This window comes from Dipteris shenzhenensis, chromosome 20, assembly GCF_047967505.1.
Source record: "Dipteris shenzhenensis isolate YYH24624 ecotype China chromosome 20, Dip_SZ_1.0, whole genome shotgun sequence".
NCBI classification, from domain to species: domain Eukaryota; kingdom Viridiplantae; phylum Streptophyta; class Polypodiopsida; order Gleicheniales; family Dipteridaceae; genus Dipteris; species Dipteris shenzhenensis.
The window spans coordinates 15,812,865-15,829,801 of NC_141615.1; the positions used below are offsets into that span (position 1 = coordinate 15,812,865).

Consider the following 16,937-nt stretch of genomic DNA (forward strand, 5'->3'; position numbering starts at 1 on the left):
ATTGATAGGCTTCACATACCTTATGCATTTCTGCAACCTTGAACTTAGGCAATCCTGCAACAATATTTTGGGCCTGCATTAATTTAAGTCACCGTACATTAACATGACCAATGCGTTTATGCCAGATATCAATATTTGCAACTACACCGGTTCCATGTGCAAACATTGTTGCACTCAATTCAGGCATGTCCGCATCCAACGTAAACATCTTGCCCTTCTTCTTCCCTTTTGCTATCAAGCGACCTTTATTTTTCATATCCTCAACAAAGCATCCATGAGGATTAAATCTGACCTGCAAGCCCTGCTTATAACCATTTGACCAACAGAAACCAGGTTCTTGGTGATATTCGGGACATGAAATACATCAGACAGGTATTTCTTTTTCCCATCCTGCATAGACAAAGGAATTTTACCAATCTGTACAATAGGATGTGCAGTATCATCACCAGTCTCCACAAATCCTGGTCTTTCCATTTTCCTTGCATCCTGCATCCATTCTGCATGACCTGTCATGTGGTTTGATGCACTTGAGTCAACATACCACACATCATTGCTTTCTTTTGCACTTGTCATAGAATTGGTCATGTGTTGCACCATAAACAAATGCTCATTTCTATCATCACCCTATCTACTAGAGGAAGCATAATTGCCTTGCTGCAATTTTCCATTCATGATGTCATTATGCTTTTTGTAGCAGTCTTTAGCCATATGACCCATTTTACCACAATAGTAGTATTCAACATTGTTGTTTGCATTTTGGCCTTTTTGCCATCCACCACAACCTCTTTGTGTCCCCCTGCCTCTAAGGTGACCATGTCCTCCTCCATAGGACTGGTTTTCTTGAATTTGCTGCATATTCTGATTTCTGCCACAGCCTTCAGATCGGCCTGCTCTACCTCTGCCTCTACCTCTTCTAGCATTTGAGTAGAAGTTAACTTCTTTTGAAGTTTCTCCTGAAGAAGATGCACCACCATTTCCCTGCTCTTCAGAAATTAGAAGAGCAATCAACTCCCCAAAATTAGGAAAATTCTCGCGGACGGCAATGGATGTTCGGAATTGTGCATAATCCTTTCCTAGACCATTCAACATCACAGAAACTTAATCATCATCTTCCACTGGCGACCCAATGGAAGCAAGTGCATCTGCAATCTTCTTCACCTTCATGTGGTAGTCATTGATGCTCATATTTTCTCTCTGCACATTATGCAACTCCTGCTTGAGTTGCATTTTCCTGGCTTGCGTATTTGTGCTATACATTTTTGTCAAAGTATCCCATGCCTCCTTTAGCGTGCTTGCATCCTGAATATGCACAATGATAGAATCTGAAATACTGATAGATAGCCAGTACATAACTTTCCTGGCTCTCTCATGCTAGCCTTTAAATGCCTGCAACTCCTATTGATTGGGAACATTAGGAATAACTAGTTCTTGTTCAGCTCCAGTAATGAACTCCCAATAGCCTTTTCCCTTAAAGAAATTCATCATTCTAAACTTCCATGCTGGGAAGTTGTTCTTGTCAAGCTTTTTAGTGACTATCTATGAAAGAGCATCACAAGGGCAAATCAGCAAAACTGACGAAAGTTTTATTTGACCACACAGTCACTTCCTAGTGGCGATTTGCATTAACAGGCAATAACAATGATTCTGTCACTCCCAATATCTCTACGCATAGGCATACGATGCAATTTCTATGGTAACTTTTCACCGACCCATAGAACAATGGTCGCACAGCAAAAATAGGGCACCTTTCGAAGTGCCCGTGGAAAACTTCTGCCACCAAAACGGGCCCCAAAATGGCCTCTAATCAAACAAATAATGCCACCAAGGGCTTCACCCTAGCCCACAGCATATACTGCCCTCTTGCCGCACTACTGCGAAGGGCATCCCAATCTGAGATAGTGCACTCTTGCACTTTCCAGCTGTGCTACCTGTAGAGATTTGCTCCCAAACTCGTAAAAGAAAAGCAATGTTGATCCTCTTACCAAGAAACCACGAACTTGATTTGCTTCCTTGAGCTCCTTACCATGAACCAAGCTCTGATACCATGTGAAGAGAGTGGGAGAGAAGTAAGGAGTCTCACTTGTAGCTTTCTCACATACACAATGGGGGAATACACACAAAGGTGGAGGCTGAAAATAGTTTTCCTCTTCTTACTTGTGAGAGCCAAAAAGGACTCTCTCTCTAAGTACAAAAGGAATAGATGAACCCTATATGTGGGTCTCAAACCAAACTCAGCTAACTTAGGTGGCATACTAACTGAGCCACTAACTAGAGTATGTAAAGACAGCTATTATTCATGGATGGTGTACGAACCGCATCCGCAGTTAACAAGTCAGTGACTATAAATGCACAACGGTCACCCTGGCATATCAGGAGTGGAGTTCGATATCTCAACACCATCTGTCCCCAAGGCCCCAGCAAGAATAAGGGGCTCCCACATGATCACCTTTCTACCAACAACAATCTCATTGATAGACCTCATCTGACTACCTTCTCGGCCTAATGCCGAGTCTCTGAAGATGACCCTGAAGCTGATCCTTCCCGAGTACCTTGGTGAAGATATCTGCTCCATTTTGTTATGTTGCATAGTAGACCAATTCCACTATCCCGTCCTCGATCAAATCACACACATAGTGATACTGAATCTCTATATGTTTTGTGCACGCATGAAACACTGGATTTTTAGCAATGGCCATGCAACTTTGATTGTCGCACCTTAGCATAGTTTCCTCATCCTCTTGCACTCCCATGTGCCATAAGATCCTCCTCGGCCACACTACTTCACATGCAGTAAAACATGCTGCCTTGAACTCAGCCTCAATAGAAGACAATGCCACTGTTGGTTGTTTCTTACTGATCCAAGAGAAGATACCTGAAACTAAAGAGAAACAATATCTAGAAATTGATTTCCTAGAATCAACATCTCTAGCCCAATCTGTGTCACAATGACCAGCCAAGGAAGTGCCCGTACCATAGGTGATGCCATAATCAAGAGTGCCCTTCATATACCTGAGCATCCGCATCCCTACATTCCAATGATTCTCTCGAGGCTTATTGGAGAACTTGCCACAAAACGCCATAGCAAAATTGATGTCCGATCTGGTGTTGCACAGATAGATGAGATTGCCGACCAACTTCTTGTACCTCCTAATGTCTGCTAGTGGTGAGGCATCCTCCATAGACAACCTCGCATTTACCTCCATAGGTGTAGCTATCTCCTTGCACTCGAACATACCAAATGCCTTCAAGATCTCCCTTGCATATTTTTGCTGAGAGATGAAGATCTTGCCTGGCTTTTGCTAGACTTCAATCCCCAAACAATAGTGCATCAAGCTGAAGTCTAAGCCTAAGTCTGTCATCTCAAACTTTGTGCTCAACGCCTTTCTAGTATGATGGATCATGTCTTCATAGTCACCTGTAATCAGGAGATCATCCACATATAGGACAATAATAGTAGTTTTTCCACCTTTCCTGTACACATACAAGTTAGCATCTGAGGCACATCTTTTGAAGTTTAATTTATGAAAGAATTTGTCTATCTGTTGGTACCATGCTCTTGGGGCCTGTTTCAGGGCTTGTTTCAGCCCATACAGAGCCTTCTTCAGCTTACATACCTTGTTCTCAGAATGGGGGGCCTCAAACCTAGGTGGCTGAGCCACACCTCCTCCTTGAGGTCACCATTCAAGAATGCTGATTTAACATCCATTTGAGAAACTGGCCACTTTTTTTGAGTAGCCACCAATAGTATTTTGTGAATAGTGGTCATTCTGATAGTCGGAGTGAAAGATTCCTGAAAATAAAACCCTTCAACTTGCAAAAATCCTTGTGCAACCAATTTGGATTTGTACTTTTCCAAAGTCCCATCGGCCTTGTACTTTACCTTCCAAACCCACTTGGTGCCAATAACCTTTCTGTTAGGTGGTCGATCTACCAACTACCAAGTTTCATTCTTCATGATGCTGTCATGTTCTACTTGCATAGCATTTTTCCAATCTGGGTCTGCAAGTGCTTCCTCCAAACTCGCAGGCTCCTTTACTTCTGCAATAATCTCAGCCATCAAGGCCATATTGACTATGTGAGTAGAAGCCCTCCTTTGCTCCTCGATTCTCTGAGACCCGCCTTGGTCCATCTGCATGCTGCTCAACAAACATAAGCATCTGGTTATCATGGTCATAGAGCTGCCTTACCCATCGCGGCAATGGCTTTTTCGATGGTGTAACAATAGGTTGGTGACTTATACCTTCATCATCTGATATTTCCTCCTCCTTCATAGCTCTTTGGATAGGTCCATAGTGAATTACCTCTTCGCTTGATGATAAAGTGGAAGAGCTCTTCTCTGCCTCCACTGCATGTGGCTGCTCCCTGAACACCACATCGTGGCTTGCTATGATCTTCTTTGCCTCTTGGTCATACAACTTATAGGCTTTATTCTCATCACAATAGCGTAAGAAGATACATTTGGTGCTTTTTGGTTGTAGCTTGTTTCTCTCTTTGTCTGGTACATGCGCATAGCTTAGATGGCAATCTAGATAGATACTAGGTGAAGAGCTACTAGCTAGAAGACCTGATCTAATCTGAACTAATTTGATCCAATGGACTAGGGAGGTTGCCTCTTTATAGCTATGAGGGTGGTAGTCGGATCAACGTAGTCGGTGGAGTCGACCAGTCGACCTAGTCGGTGGAGCCGACTAGTCAACCTAGTCGGTGGAACTGACTAGTCATCCATGGAATATTTAGGGAATATTCCCTATACCATCGCCTCAAGGGTTCCCACCCCCAAACCCCCACCAGGGGGGCCGCTGGCCCCCCTGGGACCTCCTAGCTGGGGGCCAGATGGCCCCCAAGCCCCAACAAGAATAAGGGGCTCCCAGACAATCACCTTTCTACCATCAACAGTCTCATTAATAGACCTCATTTGACATGCAAGTCAAGATCCATCTAGTGTCTCAGGCTCACACATGGCTTCTCCTCATATGGGGGCCTTACAACTTGAGCACCTTGGACCACTAGTGGTTACTAGGAGGGTGGGGCATTGAGCATATCTAACAGATTTTGTAGAAGAGAGGGAGAAAAAGCTAATACAACAGTGGTGGCCCGAGTCTTTGTATTGCCACATTGTTTCTTGGGTTGCTACTCAATGGGTGTCTACAAGGGCTGCTTGTTATTGCCTTTTCCTATTCCTTCAATACCTTTCTCTTCCCTTTGCTCCTTGGGCATTTCACTTCCCTCTGTCCCCTTGGCAGACTCTTGAGCCAACTGCCCCTCAGAGGTGCCCTTGCCACTATTTCACTTTGGGATTGTTCTTGTCCCATCTCCTTGGATATGTCCTTACCACTATTCCCCTCCAATGTTTGTTCTTGTGCCTTATCCTTGGAAGTGCCCTTACCGTTGTTCTCCTCTCATGTTTGTTTCGGGCCCATGGCATCTTGTCCCTATCCCTATTCTTCCAATTTCTCATTATCCTTGGCTCTTGATGAGCTTGATCCACCTTGTGCTAGAAGGGTATTGGGCTATGGAACCTGGTCAATCATAAGATGGAGATACAACATGCAGAGGTGAGAGTCAAGCTTGTAATGCATTTGTCCCTTGCTCACTGCCTTCAGTTTGGATGCACATTCTTTTCCGAATGTGGTGAACTAGTCCACTGCTAGGTCCTCCTCTAACACTGCCACCAGCCGAGCCACAAACTATTGTGGAACATAGCCCATGCTCTTCTTAAAACCAATGAAGTCAAACAGGAATGTACATACAATCCTTAGGCCTTCATCAAATGCCTCGATGATGAGGTAGCCTTGTGAGGTCAAGTAGCATATTCAGTAGCTACAATGATGTATTTATTCTGTGTAAACCTTGCAAGTTTGAAAGGGCCAGTAAAATCCAAACCCCATCTTTGAAAGGCTCCCCAAGGACAAGTAGATTGCAATGGCATAGGCTGATTGGGCAATAAGCGTCTAGTGCACTGACAAACATCACAGTGCATACACTTGGTTTGAGCATCATTGAACAAGGTTTGCCACCATAATCCTACTTGAAACAATTTTTTGCTAGTTAACTCCCCTTGGAAATGTCCTCTTAAAGGACTCGAGTGAGTTCCTATAAAACAATTTCTCACTTGTGTGGCATAACCCATCTACAAAGAACTCCATCTACACATTGACGATAGAGTGTCCACCAATCAAAGTGTATTTCCAAGCCTTCAAGGCCAGTTGTCTGCACTTATTATGAGGCATTGTATCACGAAATGTAACCTTAGACAAATAATCTATCAACTTGTCATATTCATGCTCACAATAATCAGCTCCAAATAGTTTAGCATCTAGAGGTTTAGTGGGTGACTCCTTTGGTATCCTTGGGTGTAGGAAGTATGGATAAATAGTTAGCTCCTACATGGATTTTCCTGGGTTTATGAATAAATTTAAAGTTGAACTCTTGGAGAAGAAGCATCCAACACACAAGGTTCCCTTGAATAACAATCTTATTTATCAAGTAAAGTAAAGCTTGATGGTTCACATAAAACATAAAAGGGTTTTTGAGTAAATAATGCCTTCATTTTTGCACACTAAATATCATTCCCAAAGATTCTCTCTTGGTGTTACTATAGTTGGACTCAGTAGGTGTCAACAACTGACTAGCATAATATACTAGATAATCTAACAACCATTTGACATACCCAAAGCATCTACATGTGCATGGAAAATAACATCCCACCTTGATTATCTTAAAATAGGAGCATCTACATGCACATATAAAATAACATCCCACCTTGATTTCCTTAAAATAGGAGTAGTTATTGCTTGGCTCTTCAATTCATGGAAAACCACAGTCAACTCAGTAGTCCACTTAACACAACTCATATAATGGAGCTACAATCTTGGAAAATCTTTGATAAAGCATCTATAGAAGCTAATAAACCCCACAAAATAATGCAATCGAGTTAGATTTTGAGGCTCAAGCATTTCTTATATGGTGCAAATTTTACCTTGCTCAATTTGTATACCATCTTGAGAAATGACATGACGAAGCAATATCCCCACTCGGACATACAATGCACTTTTAGTCAGGTTTAGTGAAATACCCACTTGTCTTCATCCCAAAAAGACCTTTTTTAGATAATAGAGATGCTCTTTCTTTGAAGAGTAAATGGCAATAAACTCAGTGAGATAATATCAGAAAGTTTCTACCATAAACTTCTAGGAGGTTGATGCATTTCTTAATACAAAGGGCATTACTCGGCTGGCATAAGCACCCCTTTATGTAATAAAGGTTGTTTTAGACCAATCTTTTGGAGCCACAGTGCTTTGAGTATAACCACTATAACCATCCATAAATGAGTACACCTCATGTCTTGCAACTTGGTCCAAGCTTCCATTACTGAAGGGTATTGGAAACGCATCAAGAACTATTTGTGCATTCAACTTCCTTTAGTCCACATAGACTCAGAGTTTACCATTTTTCTTAGGCACAACTACAATAGTAAATAGCCAATCACTATGATCAATAGCATAGATAAAACCAGCATGCAAAAGTTGATCCAACTCAGCTTTTACCTATTTAGCATAGTTGGGATTCATCCTATACCTCTGCTATGTCAAATTGGTTTGGCATCTGGAACTCCTTGTAGATAAATGTAATTCAAAGCAACAACATCCTTATACTTGACAAATAAATCTTTTGTGACTCTTAGTTTCTCAAAAGAAAGATTGCCACTACCATTGCAAGGTCATCATTTGTTCCAAGATTTAGTTCTTGTGTTCGCTCTCGTACTAAAATTTGAAACCCCCCTCCTGTGTGTTTGTGTGTGTGTGTGTGTGTGTGTGTGTGTGCACATGCTTGCATGCATGCACACATGTGTGTGTGCATGTGCATGCATGTGTGTGAACGTGCATGTGTGTGTGTGTGTGTGCACGCATGGCTCTGTGTACCTCCCACTTTCTTTCCTCCCCTCCAATGACCCACACCTAGTTTCTTGCCCTCCAATGACCTACCCCCCTTGCCACCCCTCCCACCGCATGTAAGGAGGAGGAGGGGAGGAAAAACCACCCTCCTTGTCATGCGTAGGGGGAGGAGGGATGGAAAGACACTCCTCTAACCCTCCCTCCCTTAGAACTCCCCCCTCTTTGAAGGAATGTTGTTGGATCCTCCTATTGGTTGTGGGAGTCTTGCAAGCATGTATGGACCATAAGTGTCACACAAATGGCTCTCAAAGTTGTTACAATGTGAATCCTCATGAGAAGAAGGGGGAAGGGACAGGGAAGATGGAAGGGGGAGAGGGAGTGGGGAGCAAGGAGCAAGAGAAGGGAAAGGGAATGAGAGGCATTCACAAAGGGAAAGGGAATGAGAGGCATTCAAAAAAGCAAGATCAAGAAGAACATAGACAACACTCTTAAAAGAAGAGAGAGCTTGTATTCCTGAAGACCAAAGTTTGACATTTGGCATTTTATACAAGTTACCTTTTGAAGGGAGGGCCAACCCTATGTTCTCACTCCTCTTCCTACCATTTTGATATCTTTTTCCTAGTCTTACATTTCTCTTGGGCCATCGCTCCAAGGCATCTTCTAACAAAATTCAAGAGTGCATTGCGCATATTTATAAGAGTTTGTAGAGAGGTGCAAAATGTGACAATGTTAACCCAAGAGGTTAATAACCCCCCTATTAGCCCTCGGATCAAGCTAACATGGGTAGGGGTCAAAGTGTAGTCATCGAGTGCCAACTTAGTCAAAAGCATTGGAACGTTATGGACCAAGCACCATTTTGTAAAGGTATAATTGATTGCGGTAGATCCACCAATTGCAAAAGTAGTGACATGACCCACCAAGCACTACTATTATTAGAAGGTAGTTTTGTAGTTAGAAATATGTGGATGTAACAAGGAGAGCAGAGAGGGAACAAGAGAGTAGTGTGCTAAGTTCTCTCCCTCTCACCTGAGCTTGCTAGGTCAAGAAGCTTACTTAGTTTTCATTGCAAGCTGAGGCGGCTTGGTTGTAAGCAAAAAATCAATATAATTTGATTCCTTTTGTTTATAGTCTTGTCCTCATGCAGTTCTCCTGTCATCAAAATTCTCCCATCATCATACGGCTCTCCTGTGAACAACGAACCCCAAACTCTGAGTGTTAATGTTGCCATATGTTCTATTACATGAGCATGTTGTACTTTAAAGATTATAAGAACGAGCATCTTTGCTAAACACTACAAGGAATTGGGTTAGCACGGAGCACTTTAAGTTAGCAACGGTCAGCTTTTTGGTGATTCTGCTAGGCAAGGGTCAATTCAAGTACGAGTTGACGATGAGTTGTAAGTTTAGGAGATCTAGAAAACTAAGGCAGTAAGCTTACTACTGAGGTCAGTAAGGTTCATGCTAACTAGTGACAAAGTGAAATAGTCTCGTTCTAGGAAGTGTGAGCTACTACAAGAAATTTGGTGGACATGTAGAAGAATTGCAAAACTAAGAATTTCAATACTTGTACCAAGTTTGGGCATGACGAGTTGGACTATGGGTTCAATGGTAAAAATCTCAAAGTGTTAGTGAACCATGTGATGACTGATGCTCAACCACCAAATGGTAAGCCATCACATCTTGAGCATAAGGACAAAGGTAATAATGGTAAGGAGAAAACAAATCCATCTAAGATCAAGTGCTTTTGTTGTGGATAAAATCATCTATGTTCTGATTTTCCAATATGGGTTGAACATTTGAAATTTCTCAAAACTAACATGGAACAAAACGAAGTGGATCTAGAATGCTAAGAATTTGTAGCTGAGCTACTAGATGAAGTTGATGCCCAAGTGGTTACCAGTTAAAAGGATCAGCTACAGCCATTGCAAGCACATATTCTTCAAATAAAGATATTTATTGGAAGGCTCAAAAGGAGTTGGCAACTAAAATTTCAAGGGAATTAAAGGGGAAATCTTTAGTAGTGGACATGCTTGAACAAATTCAGCAGTCCATAACCAAGCAAGGAGAATCATCAAAATATAAGGAAAATGCATCAAAATTGAGAATTTCAATAGAACCTAGTGTAGAGCTAGCTCAAGCATGGGAAATATTCAAGGACATGCAAGTCCATTTGACATTCACTGAGTTGATGCAAATAGATCCATATTGTTAGGATTTCTTTGCCCAATAGGTTAAAGAGTCATCTGAGCAACCAAAAAAGATAGATTCTTAAGCCACTATACCTATTATTGACACCCTAGTAGTTGATGTGAGGAAGTGCCAATAATCGCCATCAAAGTTAGGAAACAAACTAGTATATTGGGAGTGATACTACACAGTGGTTTTGGAATGAACATCATTTTTGAAGAAATTGCTAAGAGGCCAAATTTTAAGTCCTACAAACCATCACCTTTCTGAGTACGTATAGAAGATCAACGGCCATTTGACCCAAAAGGTATGTTACATGATGTTATCTCTATAGGTGGAATCTATTATACAGTTAGTTTTATTGTGGTTGCTATGGAGTAGCATGCCTATCCTATTGGGATAACCTTGGCTTAAAAGTGCAAAATTAATCCGTGATTGGGGTTTAGAAGAGATGCTCATTAAAATGGATTGTCAAGATATATGCATTTTCTACAAATCCTCAAAAGCTTCCGAGTAGTTGTTGACCAAAGGATTTGGAGGTCATAGATTCATTTCCTCAAGATGTTGAATCACAATTGATGGAATTACAAATCCTACCTATGGGGTGAGATTGATATTTTTCAACTAGCTACAAATATCAAACAAAAGAGAGAGCTGAGCAGGTTGCTAAAGCAAAAAGATCTCTTTTTGAGCAAAGATGAATGAGAGCTAGCTAAAATGTTGATGACTATTACAAGACTCGGAATTGAGCAGTTAATTTTTTGGATAGCGTTAAATATGTATGCATAGGCTTGGATATCTTCTCCCACTCACCGCTTCAAAAGCCCCCCTCTCTATGCCTTAGCACCGGGGGGTGCAAGGCACCCAAGAATCACACTGTTTTGAACTCCCTCCCTCATGGAGGACATAACACGAGTAAAAACGACTCTTAGCAAATGGATATCTTGGCTCTTGTAATGATAAAGAATTTAGCAAAACTCAATACATAGTATGCTTTGCAAAATTATGTGAATCATTGAGTCTTTGAACTCAACTTGCACCCATGTCTCATCCAAGAGCATGCCTTTCTTAGCATCCTCACCATAACCACACACCTTCCCATCCTCTTCAAGGGGGGCCTGAGGCAGAGCTAGCCATCTATGATACTCTCTTCTTTCTCTCTCCCCATGTGAGTTGGGGCAGCACGGTCATCCAAAATGTATCAGTGGTACCAAGTTGCAAGGCAGCACAAGTGAGGTCCATCCCCTTGTCGGGCAAGAGTTTGTGGATGTATCACTAGGAGATGCATCTGCCAAGATCAATCTCATGAAAGATGCCATTGCATTCCCCATGGATCAAAACATGGAACTCAAATCAGGCAAAGCTAGATTCCAAGCTTCAGCATATCACTAAGCAAAGGAGAAGAACGTAACAAGGATCTACCTACTAGCAAGAGCAAACCAGAAAGAGCCTAGCTTGGGAATTGTGTGGACTTGCCAAGTGACTTTTAGTCTAGAGAGGCATCCTCTACAATGGAGTGGGTCCAATTCCATGGAAAGGGGTATGTAAAAGGGTGAGATCTTGATTGATCTCGGACCTTGTTGCTTTGCAAGGTGATATCGTCGAATGGGGCTCTTTGGCAGTGCAGGCTTACATGGATGGTAAATTCCATCCAAGGCTAGATATGGGCAAGAGACAAATAGCAACAAGTATCATGAGAGAAATATGAAAAGGACTTTGAAAAGAGAGTTAAAATTTTCTTGAAACTGCTAGGAGGGAAGTGAATGCAAACTTTGGGTGCATCCCAATAAGATACAAAATGGTGGGAGCTAGTTCATAGTTCACTTCTCCATGTGGGATGCTACTCAACATGGGTCAGCGTGATGAGACAAGAGTAGGTTTTCAATGGCTTGCCTATGTCATCATGTCAAACTGAGACACAAACTGTGCACCACTTGTGGTGGGCTTTTCACACAACTGCATGCTCAAGGCATAGGCATTCTAGGCTTTCCATCCAACCCATCTTGGAGCACAAACCAAGGAGTCTAACCTTCACATGAGCTAGTGGGTGCCAAACCCATGGAGGCACAAGGGACTTGAGAGGTGCATCCCCCCTATAGGGTGCACCATTGACCGATATGTTGAGATATCGAGCTCCACTCGTGATATGCCAGGGTGACCGTTTTGCATTTATAGTCATCGACTTGTTAGCTGCAGATGCGGTTGGTACACTGTCCATGAATAATAGCTGGATGACAGCTATCTTTACGTACTCTAGTTAGTGGCTCAGTTAGTATGCCACCTAAGTTAGTTGAGTTTGGTTTGAGACCCACATATAGGGTTCATCTATTCCTTTTGTACTAAGAGAGAGAGTTCTTTTTGGCTTTCACAACTGAGAAGAGGAAAACTGTTTTCAACCTCCACCTTTGTGTGTATTCCCCCATTGTGTATGTGAGAAAGCTGCAAGTGAGACTCCTTACTTCTCTCCCACTCTCTTCACATGGTATCAAAGCTCGGCTCATGGTAAGGAGCTTAAGGAAGCAAACCAAGTTCGCGGTGTCTTGGTAAGAGGATCAGTGTTTCCTTTTACGAGTTCCGTAGTCTGCTCATTTACTACTGTGAAATAAACTGACTCTGCAAGATGAAGTCTAATAGTAGATTTCACTAATGCATCCAACTCATTCCAATCATCCTCAGACATATTTGCAGGCTTAGCTTCAATCCCTGCCAAGGGTTTAATCTGCTTCTTTTGAATAAGCACGTCCCTTATTTGTTCTTTCCACAAAGAAAAGTTTGTCCCATCAAACTTTTTAATGCTGAAAAACTCCTTTTCAGACATGGAAGAGGATGCCATGATGCAAATAAAGCAAAATCCCAAATGCTAGTGCCTATAAGAGAGAATCACACCAAATACCAGGTGCACCCAAATGTGTATGCCACAATAGAGTGAAATATGGTAGTGATTTGAGGTGGAGGTGGTTGAGGGCCCACGATGGGTGAAAAACTCAAAGCTTAAAGCATCAAAAGATGCATTTGACTCATGTGCATATACTATGCATCCATATGAGCAAATCTGGCCCAAAAGAAAATGCCAACTGCAATGGCAATCCAAAATGCTAATAAGTGCCAAATGACTCAAGCATAAACACCGTCCACTGGCATATGCCACTGCAACCCAATGCACACCACGAATGAGCTTACACTGCCCAAACTGCAACCAAAGTGATCTGCATAAGGTATGCTCAAGAAATCATGGTCCTGTTGAGATATCGAGCTCCACTCGTGATATGCCAGGGTGACCATTGTGCATTTATGTCACCGACTTGTTAGCTGTAGATGCGGTTGGTACACCGCCCACGAATAATAGCTGGATGATAGCTATCCTTATCTACTCTAGTTTGTGGCTTAGTTAGTATGCCACCTTAGTTAGTTGAGTTTGGTTTGAGACCCACATATAGGGTTCTTCTATTTCTTTGTACTAGAGTTCTTTTGGCTTTCACAACTAAGAAGAGGAAAACTATTTTCAGCCTCCACCTGTGTGTGTATTCCCCCATTGTGCATGTGAGAAAGCTGCAAGTGAGACTCCTTCCCTCTCTCCCACTATCTTCACATGGTATCAGAGCCTTGTTCGTGGTAAGGAGCTCAAGAAAGCAAACCAAGTTCACGATTTCATGGTAAGAGGACCAGTGTTGCTTTCCTATTTCGAGTTTGGGAGCAAATCTCTACAGGTAGCACAGCCAGAAGTGCAAGAGTGCACTGTCTCAGATTGAGACACCCTTCGCGGTGTGGCGAGAGGGCATTTCTGATTCAAGGCCATTTCGGGGCCCGTTTTGAAGGCGGAAGTTCTTCGTAGGCACTCAAAAAAAGGCCTTGTTTTTGTTGTGCGACCACTGCTCGGTTGGTCAGTGAAAAGTTGCCACAGAAATTGCATCGTATGACTGTGTGCAGAGATATTGGGAGTTGCAGAATCATGCTTGTTGCCTGTTGATGCAAAATCGTCACTAGGAAGTTACTGTGTGGTCAAATACCACTTTCATCAGTTTTGCAAATCTGCCCGTGTGAGGCAAAAGCTGTGTTTTTCGCAGTGACAGAATATTTTGCAATGTTTTGTAATGGCGTCTAATTCTCTTTCACAGATTGTCACAGAAAAGCTTGACAAGAACAACTTCCAGGCATGGAAGTTTAGAATGACGAATTTCCTTATGGAAAAAGGCTATTGGGAGTTCATTACAGGAAAGGAAGAAGAACCAGTTCTTCCTAATGTTCCCAATCAACAGGAAATGCAGGCATTTAAAGGATGGCATGAGAGAGCAAGAAAAGTTATGTACTGGCTGTCTATCAGTATTTCAGATTCTATGATTGTGCATATTCAGGATGCAAGTACGCCAAAGGAGGCATGGGATACTTTGGCAAAAATGTACAGCACAAATACGCAAGCCAGGAAAATGCAGCTCAAACAGGAGTTGCACAATGTGCAGAGAGAAAATTTGAGCATAAATGACTACCACATGAAGGTGAAGAAAATTGCAGATGCACTTGCTTCCATTGGGTCGCCAGTGGAAGATGATGATCTAGTTTCTGTGACCTTGAATGGTCTAGGAAAGGATTATGCACAGTTCCGGACATCCATTGCCGTCCATGAAAAATTTCCTGATTTTGAAGAGTTGTTTGCTCTTCTAATTTCTGAAGAGCAGAGAAATGGGGGTGCATCTTCTTCAGGAGGAACTAAAAGAAACTGTCTTCTACTCAAATGCTGGAAGAGGTAGAGGCAGAGGTAGAGGAAGCCGATCTGCAGGCCGTGGTAGAAATCAGAATATGCAGCAAACTCAAGAAAACTAGTCCTATGCAGGAGGACGTGGTAACTCTAGAGGCAAGGGGAGCCAAAGAGGCCGTGGTGGATGGCAGAGAGGCCAAAATGCAAACAGCAATGTTGAATTCTACTACTGTGGTAAAATGGGTCATATGGCTAAGGACTGCTGCAAAAAGCAGAATGACATTATGAATGGAAAATTGTAGCAAGGCAATTATGCATCTTCCAGTAGATAGGGCGATGACAGAAATGAGCATCTATTTATGGTGCAGCACATGACCAATTCTGTGACAGACTCAGGTGCATCAAACCACATGACAGGTCATGCAGAGTGGATGCAGGATGCAAGGAAAATGGAAAAACCGAGACTGGTGATGATACTGCACATCCTATTGTGCAGATTGGTAAAATTTCTTTGTCTATGCAGGATGGGAAAAAGAAATACTTGCCTGATGTATTTCATGTCCCGAACATCACCAAGAATCTGGTTTCTGTTGGTCAAATGGTTGAGCAGGGCTTGCAGGTCAGATTTAATCCTCATGGATGCTTTGTTGAGGATATTAAAAATAACCGTCGCTTGATAGCAAAAGGAAAGAAGAAGGGCAGGATGTTTACATTGGATGCGGACATGCCTGAATTGAGTGCAACAATGTTTGCACATGGGACCGGTGTAGTTGTAGATATTGATATCTAGCATAAACGCATTGGTCATGTTAATAAACAGCGACTTAAATCAATGCAAGCCCAAAATATTGTTGCAGGATTGCCTAAATTCAAGCTTGCAGAAATGCATAAGGTTTGTGAAGCCTGTCAATTTGGAAAACAGGCAAGGAAACCATTTCCTAGGCATGTTCAAGAGAGTAAAAAGCCATTGGAATTAATCCACTCTGATGTGTGGACTACTAAAGCTGCATCTATTGGAGGCTGTCACTATTTTGTCACTTTTATTGATGACTTCAGCAGAAAAGTTTGGGTGTATTTTATGAAAAAGAAAAGTGAAGTGTTTGGGCACTTCAAAGCTTTTAAAGCTATGGTTGAAAAAGAAACAGGCCTGCAAATAAAATGCCTAAGGTCAGATGGAGGGGGAGAGTACCTCTCAAATGAGTTTGCAAGGTTCTTGCAGGAGCATGGCATAAAGCAGCAATATTCATGCAGTCATACCCCACAGCAAAATGGACTTGCAGAAAGGAAAAACGCCTATTGGAGAGGTATCTAGGGCCATGCTAAATGAGAAAGATCTACTAGATTATTATTGTGCTGAAGCAGTTGCTACAGCAGTTTACATAATGAATAGGACTCCTACTACAGCAATACATGGTATAACGCCAGAGGAGATGTATACTGGTAGGAAACCAGACATTTCTCATTTGAAAACTTTTGGTTGCATTGCCTATGTTCATGTGCCAGACGAGTTGAGGTCCAAGTTGGATCCAAAAGCTGAGAAGTGCATCTTTATTGGTTATTCTCTGCAGTAGAAAGGGTATAGATGCTATAACCCTTCTTCTCGTAAGTTTACAGTGAGCAGAGATGTTGTTTTTTATGAGATGAGCAGCTGGTATAAACCAGTAAATGTGATGATTAATGTAGATGCACAAAATGGTAATGCTGCACAGAATTCACAGCAGCAATCACAAAATATCAGTGGACCTGCAGTGTCCTCTAGCAATGGTTCACATACTTCGCCATGGACAGGCAGATTGAGATCAGGAGAATCTCCTCAAAGCAATGCAGATAGTGGTACGCAAGTATCACGAAAAGGAAAAGAGAAGGTAGATCAGCCCATGTTTGATGTGAATGCAGGTCACTCTTATGTGGATGGTGAATCCAGTGGCTCAGAACAGAGCATTGATGATGAGTTGGGTATTCCTTCTGTTGTTACACCTGGAGTAAGGAAGACCAGGGATGCTTTGAGAACACCTGGAAGTGAGCCTATTTTGCACAGGTCTACCAGAGCCAGGTATCCTGTGGATAGGCTAAAATATGATGGATTTACAGCCATTCACTATGCCTATATGGTCAAAGTGATACAGGAACCAGAACCCACTTCCTTTGAGCAAGCCATGGGAA

At 42.2% G+C, this 16,937-nt stretch overlaps 1 pseudogene; it reads left to right on the plus strand.

The window, feature by feature from the left end:
* Nucleotides 1-11,004: 11,004 nt before the first annotated feature.
* Nucleotides 11,005-11,158, plus strand: LOC147889341 (5.8S ribosomal RNA; annotated as a pseudogene).
* The last annotated feature ends 5,779 nt before the right edge of the window (nt 11,159-16,937 follow it).